Raw genomic sequence first — 12879 nt, 5'->3', positions numbered from 1 at the left:
CAGGTAGGTCTTTGACGCACCTATTTTTTTCATCTTAATTCTACCTTCAAGATGAGTCAGAGCTGGAAGTTTTGCTGAATTCTAGATCAGGAGGTCTCTGAAGACCAAAAGAAAATTCTGAATACTTTATGGTTTTATTTCGTCGGCCAGTAGAGGGAGGAAAGAGAGAGAAAATGGAAAGAGTCGTTCTTGATTCTCCGAGGCTGAATAGCAATTCTCTTTCATACTGGCACCAGGACTTCACAGCCCCGGGGCCAAACTTGCTCTGTCAGAGCTATTGTAATGGATAAAACCGCACGAGATTTAGTTATTCTTTTAGATACTGTAACCACACTGAACATCCTGCTGCGTGGGTAATATCAAGGACTGAATCCAGCTGTGATCTGTCCTGACAGCTGACGTATCACTGTGGACAACTGGACTCAGCACAGCTTTCCATACACCTAGAACTGCATTTGATGCATTAAACTCCATCTCATTTAAACTTTTTTCCCCCAGCAAGACTGTAAAGTGGTCAAATGAGACTGCTCCAGCCATTCACAAGGATGTTCTCTCATACAAAGTGAGGAGAAAGCACTCTCTAGTGTTTACTTCCAGCAGGTACCCCTGAACTGCACCCTGGACCAAAAGGGGACAGGGACATCAGCCCCACACCCCAGCCTACCTCTTGCTTCCAACATTTCATCGCTGAGGGAAAGAGTACGGTTCTTTTCCGTTCTGATACCCTATCACTAGGCAAAGTAAGGACTTGCCGAGCGTTTTGCTCGTGTAATACTGAAACAAGTCAACCTCACAAAAGCTAAGGTTGCAGGACCTGCCCCAGCATAATGCCATGACTTCTAACAGAGTTGCATTTATATGCTGCTTTTTTATATAGCAGCAGATTATAAATGATAAATTTAATGCTGAAGGTTATTGATGGAGAAATATAGGAAAATAAGTTACAGTTTGATCTAAAATTAGCTCATCCTTGTCTGTCTCCAATTTCAAATACGATTATTCACTTGGCTCTGGCCTGAGTAAGCCCCAAGGTGAACAGGATCCAGGTTGCACAGCTGCACCAATGCTGTTCTGTCATTAAACTGTATGAGCTGCACAGACATCTTCATTAGTCCCTCTTCTTCTCCAGAACTCTATGTTGGCAGTTTTAATAGAGTTCTGCTCTCAAAACAGTATTTCCAGGAGTGCATAAATGGTGTCGAGTCCCAAGTGCAATTTTCAGAGCTGAATGTATGGCATGTAAAAGCCAGTCAATCAACCCTCGGTGACACAGATTCTTCTCTATATAATTGCCTCATAAACAGCTCTTTGGAAAAATTTTGCTGAGGCTCAAGCCTGGATTTTGATTGAGATGTCTGTGAAACTTCTGTCTGAGATTTGTAACTTGCTATGCACACTCAGTTACTCTACATAACCTTTTCTAGAGTGTGAAAAACGCACACCCTTTAGAAGTCTTTCAACAGAAAAATGGGAAAGAAAACCATGTTGGAGATTCTCTCTCCTTGTTTTGCTATTTTAATGTGTCAAATTCCTCCCAGATGAATTTGATGGCAAATGAAGAATCACGTTGTGTACAGTTAAAAACTGCAATGCACTCAAGGATGGAGCATGTTCTACTCAAAGATTAATACAAACCGTAAATGAACACAGATACATGTCCACGTGGTGGCAGCAGAGGAGGAAAGTGAGGAAATACCTACAGGAAGCCCGAAGTTAAACATCAGTGACCTGAGCTGGAGCATTTCTTAGTTAAATGTACACTGAAGTGCACGCATCTTCAAAATCAGGGCTGTGACCCAATGCGCCGAGCATTGGTGACTACCCAAATCCAGCCAGAAGACCAAAGTCTACACACCATCACGATGCCAAGCATATTGTTGGCTGGCACTGTTTGGGAGTGAAGCTGCTCTAAAGAGGGAAGGCAGGTGTCTAAGCTTCCAGCACACCATGTCACCAGCCATAACGACACCTTTTTCTTCCTCACAGATTCTCACAACACCCAGCAGCACCTAGAAGCAAAGAGCGGATTTCATCAGCTGGAAACAGAGCAGCAAGAGCAGGTAGAGGGCAGCAAGAACTGGCAGGGTTTCCTTCTGTATCCCAGAGGTACAGGCACATTGCGGAGTGCAGCCTGCCATGTACCTCAGCAATGTGGCATCCACCTCTAAGGAGTCTCTCACTATCACTTGTAAGCCTGGGAAATAAAAACCTCAGCTTTAAGGAAACCTGCAGCTCGCTTGCCTTTGGTCAAGCAGGATGGAAGAGCTGAGGAAAAGAAAAAAAAAAAAAAAGTGTGGGGACCTGCTTAGACTCCCAGCCTCATGTGGGATCCACAGGACAAGGGTCGTCCATGTTGAACCCAAACTGTACAGCATCCTTCACACAACAAGCTGGCCAGACAGCTGTTCCCCTGCTTCTTGCTATGTGCATGCACACACTCATCATCTTCTCTCTCAGAAAGACTGTTTTCAGCTGTCACAGGTCAGGAATAAAGAAAAATGATCTTAATAAAAACAGAGGCAGACAAGAAAAACCCTCAAGCAACTAAGTCATGGTTTTCTACTCTGAGAAATACCTGGTATAATTGAGTCTGTTACATCTTTTTAAAAGTTAGCTCTGCTTTGCCTCTTGCAAGCCAGGTGGGTGCATCCTTTCTTCTGCCCCACCACTCTGAAAGGCTCCAATAGCTGAACAAGGCACCCAGCAGTCCCAGACTCCTAACTGGTACCAGACCATGCTGGTACTTCCAGCCAGGTCACCTCTGAGCAGATCTCCCAGGGAGCTAGAAGGGAGGAGTAGGCTCATGCAAAAGCACATACCTTTGCTAAATTTAGTGCTTTTACTTTGGTGGAAAAAACATACTGAATTCCAGCTGAGCTAGAAAAGGGAGTGGTAGAGTAAGGTGCTTCTCTAGCTTTTCACAGGAACTGTATTTCCTGAGAAACTGCTGGGGGAGGAGAGGGACAATTACTAAGGAATTAAATTCAAATTGCCGCCATTTAAGTGTTTTCATTTCCTGATCAGAAAGTGAGAATAGCTCCCTCCCAACTGGTTTCATTGCAGATATCCTAAGCAGTGCTGCACTCACGGCAGCGTAAGCTCCTTTTCCGACCCACGCAATGCCAACGGTAGACCAACAACAAAGGAAAGGCCCTGGAATCAGTTTCCTGAGTCTTTCCAGTTCCTTGGGAAGCAGTGTCTGTCAGTGGTACCTTCATGTATGATGGGCAATGTTTCCCCAGGACACAGGACAGCAGAAATGTGGCTGGCTGTAAGGACTGGGGCCGAGCTCTGACATAAGGATTGGGGCCAAGTGTTTAGGGTAGCTCTGTATCACAAAGATTCGAAACCCAGTTTGAGCACAATCTGTAGTTGCCATCAACTAGGATTCTTCTCCTTGGTCAGGGCAAGAAAGGGAGGAAATAGGGACCCTGGGACACCAATCATTGACAGTCTTCACTGATGACCAACTGCAAATCTTGAGGACCTAGTTCTACTCTGCAACCTACTGCTAGGGCTAAAGACCTCTCACTCCCAAATAAAACTGCTGTGCCCTCCCTTTCTGGAACCTGTTCTCTTGCTTGCAAGTCTAAACATGTAGACTGTCGTGATTTTAGAGCATGGTGTGCTTCTGCTGTCATGCCTACCCATATGAGTCTCCATTCTTTGCCCATGGCACACACTCCTCGTGCCTCTTCTTTGGGATTATTCGCCATACCTTGTGGTGTTCCAGATCTCCTGTCCCCCTGTAAGTACTAAATCTCATATAAAAATGCAAGTTAAATATAGTTTAGGGTTCACGCTGGAAATATCTATCTGAAAACAGTGGAAAGCAGCACATGACTTGCCAGGAGCCTGCCATTACAATTTGCCATAGTGAGCAGAGACCTACCCATAATACGCTGATTTCCAGAGGAAATTCAAAGTGCTTAAATCTAGCACAACTCCACCTTGCTGCTCAGAGGCAGCAGCAAAGTCCTATCTAAACTGCCATAGACAGCACTTCCCTTGTACATCAATGGGGGTGATTTAGGGTAGTAGCATTTCTATGAGATGCCTTAGACAAGGGAGAGAAAGGACCTGGAGCTTCAGACCATGCTTTGGAACCACATGGGAGAAGGACAACAAAGCTGGACATAGCTTAGTATGGGACAAGTCAATTAACAACCCTATCACTAAGTGATGTCAATTTTAAAAGGCATTTTGAACAGAAGAGAAGCCAGTTCCTCCCAGCTCTGCTGAAGCACCAACTGATTTCCACCTTATATAACCACCTTTTTCAAGACTGGATGAAGTTAGCATTTAGTAAGCCGGAGACCACTATTCTCTCAAAAAAATCACACACTGAAACTATTTATGCTACCCTTGATACGCATGAATTTCAGGACCTGCTAGTCAGCAACAGATTTTTGCTGCTTTTTTAACAGAAATACGACATTTAATAGGTCTATTCAGGACTAGCAGCCAAGCAACTGTGAGTTCTTCATGAGCAGGCAGGCCCAGCTAATTTCAAAATGAATTGCTCTGCAAAGGAAGGATAGCACTTCCCAGATCACAGAAATGGTTTACTGGCTCAAGTCTCATATAAAATAGTCTCTTGGTGAAGAGCTAAAGAGTTTTAAAAGGTGTCAGAGAAACCATTAGGCGATAAAAATTCACAGAGCAATTTTGCCAGAGAAAAAGCATAAATAAAAAGTGCATCGTTTCTCTCCCAGACTTTCTCACAAGTCAGCTGCATTCAAAGAGATGTGCCACAGCTAGAGTTGAGCCAAAGGCAATTAAAAAGCGTTGGCTGTCTTGTGTCAAACTTTCAGCTTGTACTCATGCACTTTAATCAGAAAAGCAGCAATTATATAAAAGGTGCCACTAAATGAAGGGAGAGCAGAGAGTACAGCAGGCATAGATCAAATCCTGTATGCATCTTGAGACGAAAAATAGCAACTGATCCTTATTTGTGTGTGGGTGCATTCATTCTGTTTCCAAAGAAAACATACAAAGAACTGGCTCTTGCAAGGAAACGTAGATGCTAAAATCCAGCTTCCAGCCAGTTCAGGCTATTTTGCTTCAAGAATATATTGATCTAATTTCTAGTTCATAAGTTTTAGTTGTGTCAAATGTTACAGATTCTTCTTGGAGGCCTTTCAGCCCATATACAAATATGAGCCCCTACATTAAGCATGAGCTATTCTGGGAAAAGAGTAATCAAAATTTTGTGTGTGTGTGGTTTTTTCCTTAAAAAAACAAACAAAACATCTCGCCACTCATCTTAAACCAGCACTTGCTAAAATTTAAAAAAAAAAAAAAAAAAAAGAGAATTGCTTGTACTATCAGCAGTCCATGGTTTCTTGCTAAACTACTTTTAAGCAAAGAGAAAAAAAATCCACAAAGTGAGAACACTGAACCAGGATAACATCTCCATTGCAATTAAGCAAAACGTGCCTCTTTGATAGGACAATCAGCTTCGTGCAGTAACTGCTAATGGAAGGACATTTCTAGAAGCATCAAGATGTGCTGTGTTCCCAGCTACTTGGGAAATTTTAATGAGAAGCCTATTTGGGATTTCATAGTCCCATTTCTTGTGCCATAAAAAACTCACACAGAGCATTCAAGCACACCCAGCTAGTGGCAGGCAGGAGCCCTCCCCTTCCCTCCAGACCTTAGTACACAAACCCCACAGCCCACGGAACGAGAAAGCCAAGTTAGCTTGAACTGCAGCTTGGGCTGATGAAGGAGTCTGTGGTCGGGAGAACTTCCCCCTGATTTTGAATTCTGGCATTGGCAATATGGTCAAAGGGCACAGAAGAGTTACAACTGGTGCAGCGTCCACTTATTGTAAACTCTTTAAGCAGAAAAAACATCAGTGCTGTGGAATTTGTGCACGAGGTATTTCTGAAGGGATGAATCAGGAATAACATTTGCAATGTAGTAAAGCAGGAGAGCAGAGCTATTCCTCCAAAAAGCAGTGCTGTGTAGATTAATTTATGATCTGCTTTTGCTTCAAACAAGTCTAGAAGTAGAGAAGAGAACTCATTATGGTCCACGCTTTTGGGAATTACTTGTCACACTTTAACTATGCAACTCGATATTTTTCCCCACCATCTATGCCTCCTTCTTCAGTATTTCAGTGCCTCTGCCTTCAAAAGGTGCAAATAATTCTTGGTTCTGCCGTTCCCTTTCTCCCAGGGGGTATACTTATAAGAGCCAGACTTGCTTGTAAAAAGGTGGAGAGGGGAAAACTCCTCTGTACAAAGTGCTGCACCTCACACTGGACCAGGGGTCTCTTCTCTTACCAAATGTCTCTGCATCAGATGGTCCAAAAGGAGAACATGCAGCAGATCTTGAGGGACAACGTAAACAGCAGATACCCTCTACATGTTCATTTCAATTCCAGCTCTGCAATGGAAGTCCAAGTTATTTTATACGGTGACACTTTCCTTACCCAGTCAGTAGTTACCCTCTTAGTACCTGGCTGCCCATTTCTAGGTCAGTAAAGAAAAAATGATCAGATTAATATTAATTTCTTCTCTTCAGCTTTACTAAAAGCTTTCCTAACACTCTTCTTCCTGTGAAATTTAAGGTATAAAATCCCACATGGCAGGCCAGGCGTTTCTGGTGCCACCACAAACGTGCCCCAGAGCCTGGTTTCGCCCTGCAGCTCTGCCAGTCTGCCAAGGCATGGGCAGGACCATGCCTAGGATGAGGCTGTCACTTCACTGGACAGCACGTCCTCTTTTTGGATGCAAGAAGTGGTTACTGGCAGGTCAGGACTCCTGGGAAGAGGTTTCCTTCTCTCTAGCTCCCTGCCACCAAGAGCAGGCATGGTGACCCATCCTACCCCGACATCTTTGAAGGTTTCAGCGAGCATGTTATTCACCTAACGCCTCACACATTTTCACAATAGGAAGCCTCCCTGGCCTGTGATACAGCGCTGAATTACAAACCCTAAGCTGCTCTATTTGCACAGCTGAAGACACACTGGGGAAATCACATCTTTGAGCCAAAACCCACAACATATTTGCTGTCATGATGGCAGAGCAGTTTTTTAAAGTTAGTAATAACATGACAAGTCAGTCATCAGCAACAGCAGCCTGACAAAATACTGCAATTTACAGCTCTGCTAGTTCAGGGGAACTATTATTTTTGTAAAGATTGTCTGATGTTTTCTGAATTCTGCTAGAATATGAAGTTTTCTTTCCAAAAGCAGCACGGGATGGGGATAAGAGAGAGAAGGGTTTCTTTTAAGCAACAGAGAGACTAGTATTTGGTAAGTCAAAAGATCATGTGTGTAAACGTTTGATTTATTAAACTATTGTACCTGAATGACCTGGTGTAAGGGCAGGCTGTAGTTCTTCAGCCATTTTGGTTGCCAAGTTCACTTGGCTAGACAACAGCCATGAAGTTCTGTCATCACAAACACTCCTGTGTTTGCATTTCCATATTTAAGTGGACTGCTATATACAGCACAGAGATGGAAGAAAGCCTGCTATTGTCTACAAAGGACAGATGCATATGTAGTGCACAATAATGCTGAAATCAGAGGAGATGGATGGAGGAAGGGGTTTCCTGGCTTATAATTCACTGATACATGCTGATAGGGCTGAGCATTAAAACCCTTCTTCACAAATACACTTTGCTTCCAAGTCTAGTTTTTAGCTACCAGCTCATAGGAAGCTTTAGATAAGTCAGACACCACCTTTCCCTCCCCCAAGAAAGTATATTTAAACCCTTCCCTTTCAAACAATAAAGCAAACTTCTGGCAAATGGAATCATGTCAGTATGGCCTTTCTGATATGAGATGCAAGGAGAAGAGCTTGGCATAGATAAATCTTTCTGAAACCTGAAGGTATATTTACAATGGATGAGCCATCACACCAGATCACCTCCTTTTCAGCGAAGTAACACTGCTGCTGAAGCAGTCCATCTTAGCTATCCCTGCTGCTGCAGCAGCTACTTCCCTTGGTAAATCAAGTTATCTGAGATGAACAGAGGGTACCAATTCTATTTTGATGGATAAGTACCAGCTGTGTAAAAGACTTCACGCTAAATATGCACCCAAACACTGAAGGATATAGTATTTCCTAGGCATCTTTCAGGAATTAAATTTATATCAGCGTTACAGCACCACAAGCTTTGCTGCAGTAAAAAGAGGGTTTCTGAAACTGAGTGCTCAAATTTGAGCTTCCAAAGAGGAAGGGTCTGCTGAAAGGCGACCTGAATCACAAACATTTACCCAGTATACACCACCACCTTTTTATTGAGGAAAAATACACAAAAGACTGAAAAGCTCCTGTTCAAGTTAATCAAACATTTTCATTTGTGACTGATGAAATCCAGCATCTGTAAGCAGAAACCCTGGTGCAGACTGTTGGTGACTCTGGATGGCACTTGTCACAGTCCCAGTTTGCAATACCAAACAGTGTGCAATGCCCATCAATCACACAGATCAGCGGCCACCCAGAGTCTCCCTGAAAGAAGGAAAAGAAGAAGGGGAGAGAAGGAGAAAGCAAGGACTTATCACCTGTCAGCAGTGTCAAAAACATCCAAATCCAGGAAGCTAGAGGAAAGCATGGCTTTGGGTGCTGGTTGTGTGCAGTGCAGCATTCCCACCCCCTCGGTTACATACCGTGCAAAAAGCTGCTTCTACAGCGCTTCCGCAGACATTGGTCTCTTCAATATTTTGTCCTCAGTACTTCGCACAGGCGTTGTGGGAGAGGAAAGAGATCTCTGCTTGTTGGAGCCTGGCAGCCAGTTCTTCCTGTGGGAAATGCAACAGTAATAGGCTGCAGAGGTAGGAGTCACAGCCCTGTAACTGCTCCTGGTAGCCATTCAGCATACTTTTGGGGGCAGACCCCAGCCTGGGGATTACTTCCCTTTGCACATCTGTTATCCACATATTACATATATATTACACAAAACAGTATTTCCTATGCTTCAGGAGAAGGAGTCTCTCTCCAGCCAGTTGTGTGGAGCCACCTTGGCTTTTGCAGTCAGTGCAGCCTGGAGCAGGACCCTCTGAAGCTGGGGGGTCTGCAGCTGGCAGGGCAAACCAAGGCCATCAGCCAGGAGCAGTAACAGGGTGGCAGTCACCAGCGGAAAGTCTGCATGACACATTAAGCCCTATAGTCCCCATACCTCTCCCTTATCTCTTGCAGGGGTCACCAAGACCAGAAGGGTTGGGACAAGTCCCTAAGGGAGGGCAGCACACCACCAGGGACAACAACCTCTTACAGGGCACGGATGAGCACTCACAAACCTCCTGGCAGCATCCCCAAGTCCTTCATCACCCCACTGGCTTTCCTGGATTAACCTCCAGCCAGCTAGTAGGATGCTTTCTTGCCGCTGTCTGTGCCAGACTTTGGCCGCGGGTCGGTCAGACGGGACGCGGGGAAGCAGCTCTGCGCCGGCTGCAGTCAGGCACACGTACCCCACGTCTCCGACCAGGGGGGCAGTGGCTGTTTTCAATGAGGGGGTTGTACAGCTCTCTTCAAATTGAAGGGGGGGGGGGGGCTGGTTTCTCCTCCCCAGCCACCGAGCTGTCCCAAGGAGACACTGTCACCAGGAGGTATCTGACCATGCTGCCGAGCAGCAGGGGTGACATGGGCCAGAGGCCCCAGGCATTGAGACACCCCGAGAGTGATCTCATCTCCCTCCAGCTCATTCCCCTTTGCTTAGCCTCCACCTTGGCCTTGCCTTTCCCAAAGTGGCACCTTTCTGACAGAAGAGGCCGCAGGGCTGCTATCTGGAAAATGTTTCACATGTTGCAGGCAACACTTAAGGATCTGGGGAGTCTCTGCTGTCACTGCCCTTGATAGGCCATAGGGGCTCTTTCATGTCAGAGTAACCTGTACTTACTGCCAGCTCCTGCCTCTCCCCATCCCCGCTGTCAAGCATCTTGCAGCAGTGCTTGCTTCCTCCCTGCTGCCTGGTAAGCAAGTTGTTGCCACAGGACTGCCTGTGTTGGAAAGCAAATTCCCACTGACACCAGATACAGCTTCCCTGCTCTTACTTCTGTCAGCCCCCTGCTTTTCTTGCCTCTTAACTCACTGCTTCATTTCCCCCTCCTCCTAAATGTCTCATAACAAGACTGCAAAACAGATGAGACAGAGCTTTAATAATGTATATGTTCCCTCGCTGTACTCCCTGGATGCCTGACAGCGCTGTTTTAATGAGTCAAATCTGGCTTTTTCCTAATACCACTGTCTGAGGCCATAGTACAGTCAAACTGAACATCTTTTGAAGGCTGTTTTTAAGAAGATGAGAGAGGAGACCCTCCAAAGAGGCACGGATCCAGGGGGGTGAGGGAAGACACTTTCCTCAGGGCAGTTTGTCCCAGGACCTCACTCCTTGAGTGGGGAAGCCTCCCATCACTAGTGCATGTAGTTAGGCAGTTCTTGGAAGGACTATGGCATTTTCTTTGTGGATACTATTAACAGGACATGGTGAGACCCATATGCTTATATAGCCTCCTTATTCACATGCTCTGTTCTTGTGCACCAGCTTTATTTAGATCACATTTCCCCACTGCTTAACTTTTGTCTTCAGTTCTTCCACTTCCCTTCCCCCAAGTCCTGCCCCAAGTTGCACATAACAAACTGGAAGGAATAACCTCTCTCAGCTCTATCCAAGCTTTGCACTTTATTGTACAAAATCTAGATTACATACTGCTGCAAAATATTCCTCTAACAAGAATGTTCTGCAGTTTAGATAGAGGGTTCAGGCAACTTAAAAGCTTTTTCTTTAAATTTCAGCCACTGCTATCTCAGACATTACTTTGCTACCAGCACAGAAGTGCGTATCATATTAGTGCTGTGCCTACCAGTCTTTACGGATGAAAAAAAGTAAGAACGGCTCCCTTGGGCCATGCACGCTCATTTTTGGCTCATTAACTTTAATGGTCATAGTACAGCTGTGACAGGTTGGGAAGACAGTTTGGGAAGACAGGTAGAAAAGGTGATCTTTGCTATTCTCTAGATCATGTCTAGCCTACACTTATATCTTAAAGTCACAGACAGGTCTGCTTGGAGAGGCCTGATTCAAAGCCTGTTGACAACAGCAGAAGCATTCCTAACCCTCATGCTGTATTTTAACCAGATAATAGGAAGCAAGCCTCCCCAAGGCTCCCTGTTCATTTCACTGTTAGCATCCCTTACTATGTAAGACACAGAAATGCCCTCCCACCCGCCTCCCCGCGCACATACTAAACACTGTGCCCCATGTCAGAGTCTTACAATAATCATTAACCCCAACACAGCTGAATACGATGGGGTTCCAAACAGTACCTGGCTCAGCAGGTTTCTGCAGCTCCAGGAGTGCCAGGCCACTTCTGAAAGGAAATCCACCAAAGCCATAGTGCATGTGCACGGCTTTCACAAGCACGGGGTTGTCATCCTTCACATTTGGCAACAAGTATTTTTTCCCCAGAACTGTTCTGAGCACTGGGCAAGGAAGAAGGAGAACAAATACATTTTTCAGTCTAAAAAAACCCCATAGTTCAGACAACAGAAGAGTCCAAAGTTCACTTGTAACATTTGCTGCCAAGCAACGCTCATGCTTCAAGACTTATAACCTGACATCACAGGGAGACTTTGGGGAATCCCAGTTGAGGTATCAGTGCTTTTTGTGCTGTGCTGACAGAGAACTTCAACTTGCACCTCCAAAGGTTTGCTGCTGTTACAATTAACACAGAACGTCCAGAGGCGAGTCAGTCGTTCACCTTCTCAGGAACCAGACCCCAACATAAATGGAGCTTACATCAGAGCTACGGATCTGGGCTGTGTAACTAGTTTGATAAAACTTTCGAGATCTGTGCCATTATGATGGGTGTCTACACACAACAGAGATGAATGTTCAAGAGTAGCATGCGGTACCTCAGCCTAATTGAGGCAAGTAAGTACATAATGAGGGGCCAGAGACAGAATACAGGCATCAGCAGGTTTTGGGGGTGGCAGGGGACTCCATCTCTACTGCCACCATTGCTAGCAGCACAGGATGCTACACAGGAAGGTTTAAGCTGGTGGAGGGCAGCTCTGGATATATGTCAACATGTGGGAAACAGTAAGCCTATCTGTATTTGCCAGGACTGACAAGATGGCTTAGACATTGTCCTGTCTGGAGGCTAGCAAGCCCTCAATGCTCTGGGGTGAAAGGACATTGCCCATCTGAAGTTGCAGTGTGCAGCTGTCAGGACCCATTTTTCATCAGTTAGAAAGCCTCCACAGAAGTGTTGATCCTCATACTGCAGGCTTTATGCCAGGGCCAGGACACCAGGGATGACCAGCCACTTTCACCCATCCTGGGCTTCCTGCATGGGTCCGCCAGTGATTCTGTACTTGTTGCACGCCCCATCCCAGGGAATGGATCCGCTACTAGAAATCCACATTTCTCTGGAATTATTTCCTCATTGTTAGTGACTATTTTTTGGGGTGTGGTGGGGGTTTTTTTGGTTGTTGTTAAAGAAAATTGGTCACAGCTGGACAAACTGATATGCGCCAACATGAAAGCAGACAGCTCCAACAAGCACCAGACTTGTTCTGGACAGCCGTGTCCACCAAAGGTTCCACAATAGCCCTCTGGTGGGATTGAAGTGTCTATATTTGAGATAGTTGGGAAAGCTTTGCTCTAATTTTCCCTTCAAAAGAGCAGAAGTTATCCATACATGCTATACCAAAAAATAAAGACCTCAACTAATACCAGTTGAGGAAGGACTTGAATCTTGATGTCCCAGATATGTACAGGCTGGCAACATGTCCTGGGTAAGCAGCTTGCCACAGATTTTTCGGGAAGTCACATTCTGCAGGTGAGAAGTATTTCCTGACCTTTTTTTCAGTCAAAATGATATTTAACAAGTGTTTCCATTACAGTAAGTCTTCATTTTCCAAA

The 12879-nt window shown here is 45.1% G+C and overlaps 1 protein-coding gene across 1 annotated transcript in view; it reads right to left on the bottom strand.

The window, feature by feature from the left end:
• OVCH1 (ovochymase 1) overlaps positions 1–12879 on the bottom strand; it is a 69549-nt gene that overhangs the window by 16721 nt on the left and 39949 nt on the right. The window contains 3 exon segments of the mRNA XM_069807045.1: positions 8624–8755; positions 9853–9952; positions 11280–11435. The gene's annotated coding sequence lies outside the window, so the exon portion shown is untranslated.

Source organism: Haliaeetus albicilla, chromosome 19 (genome assembly GCF_947461875.1).
Source record: "Haliaeetus albicilla chromosome 19, bHalAlb1.1, whole genome shotgun sequence".
Classification (NCBI taxonomy): domain Eukaryota; kingdom Metazoa; phylum Chordata; class Aves; order Accipitriformes; family Accipitridae; genus Haliaeetus; species Haliaeetus albicilla.
Note: the sequence above shows the minus strand (reverse complement) of the source record. Positions and strands in the feature narration are given on the sequence as shown.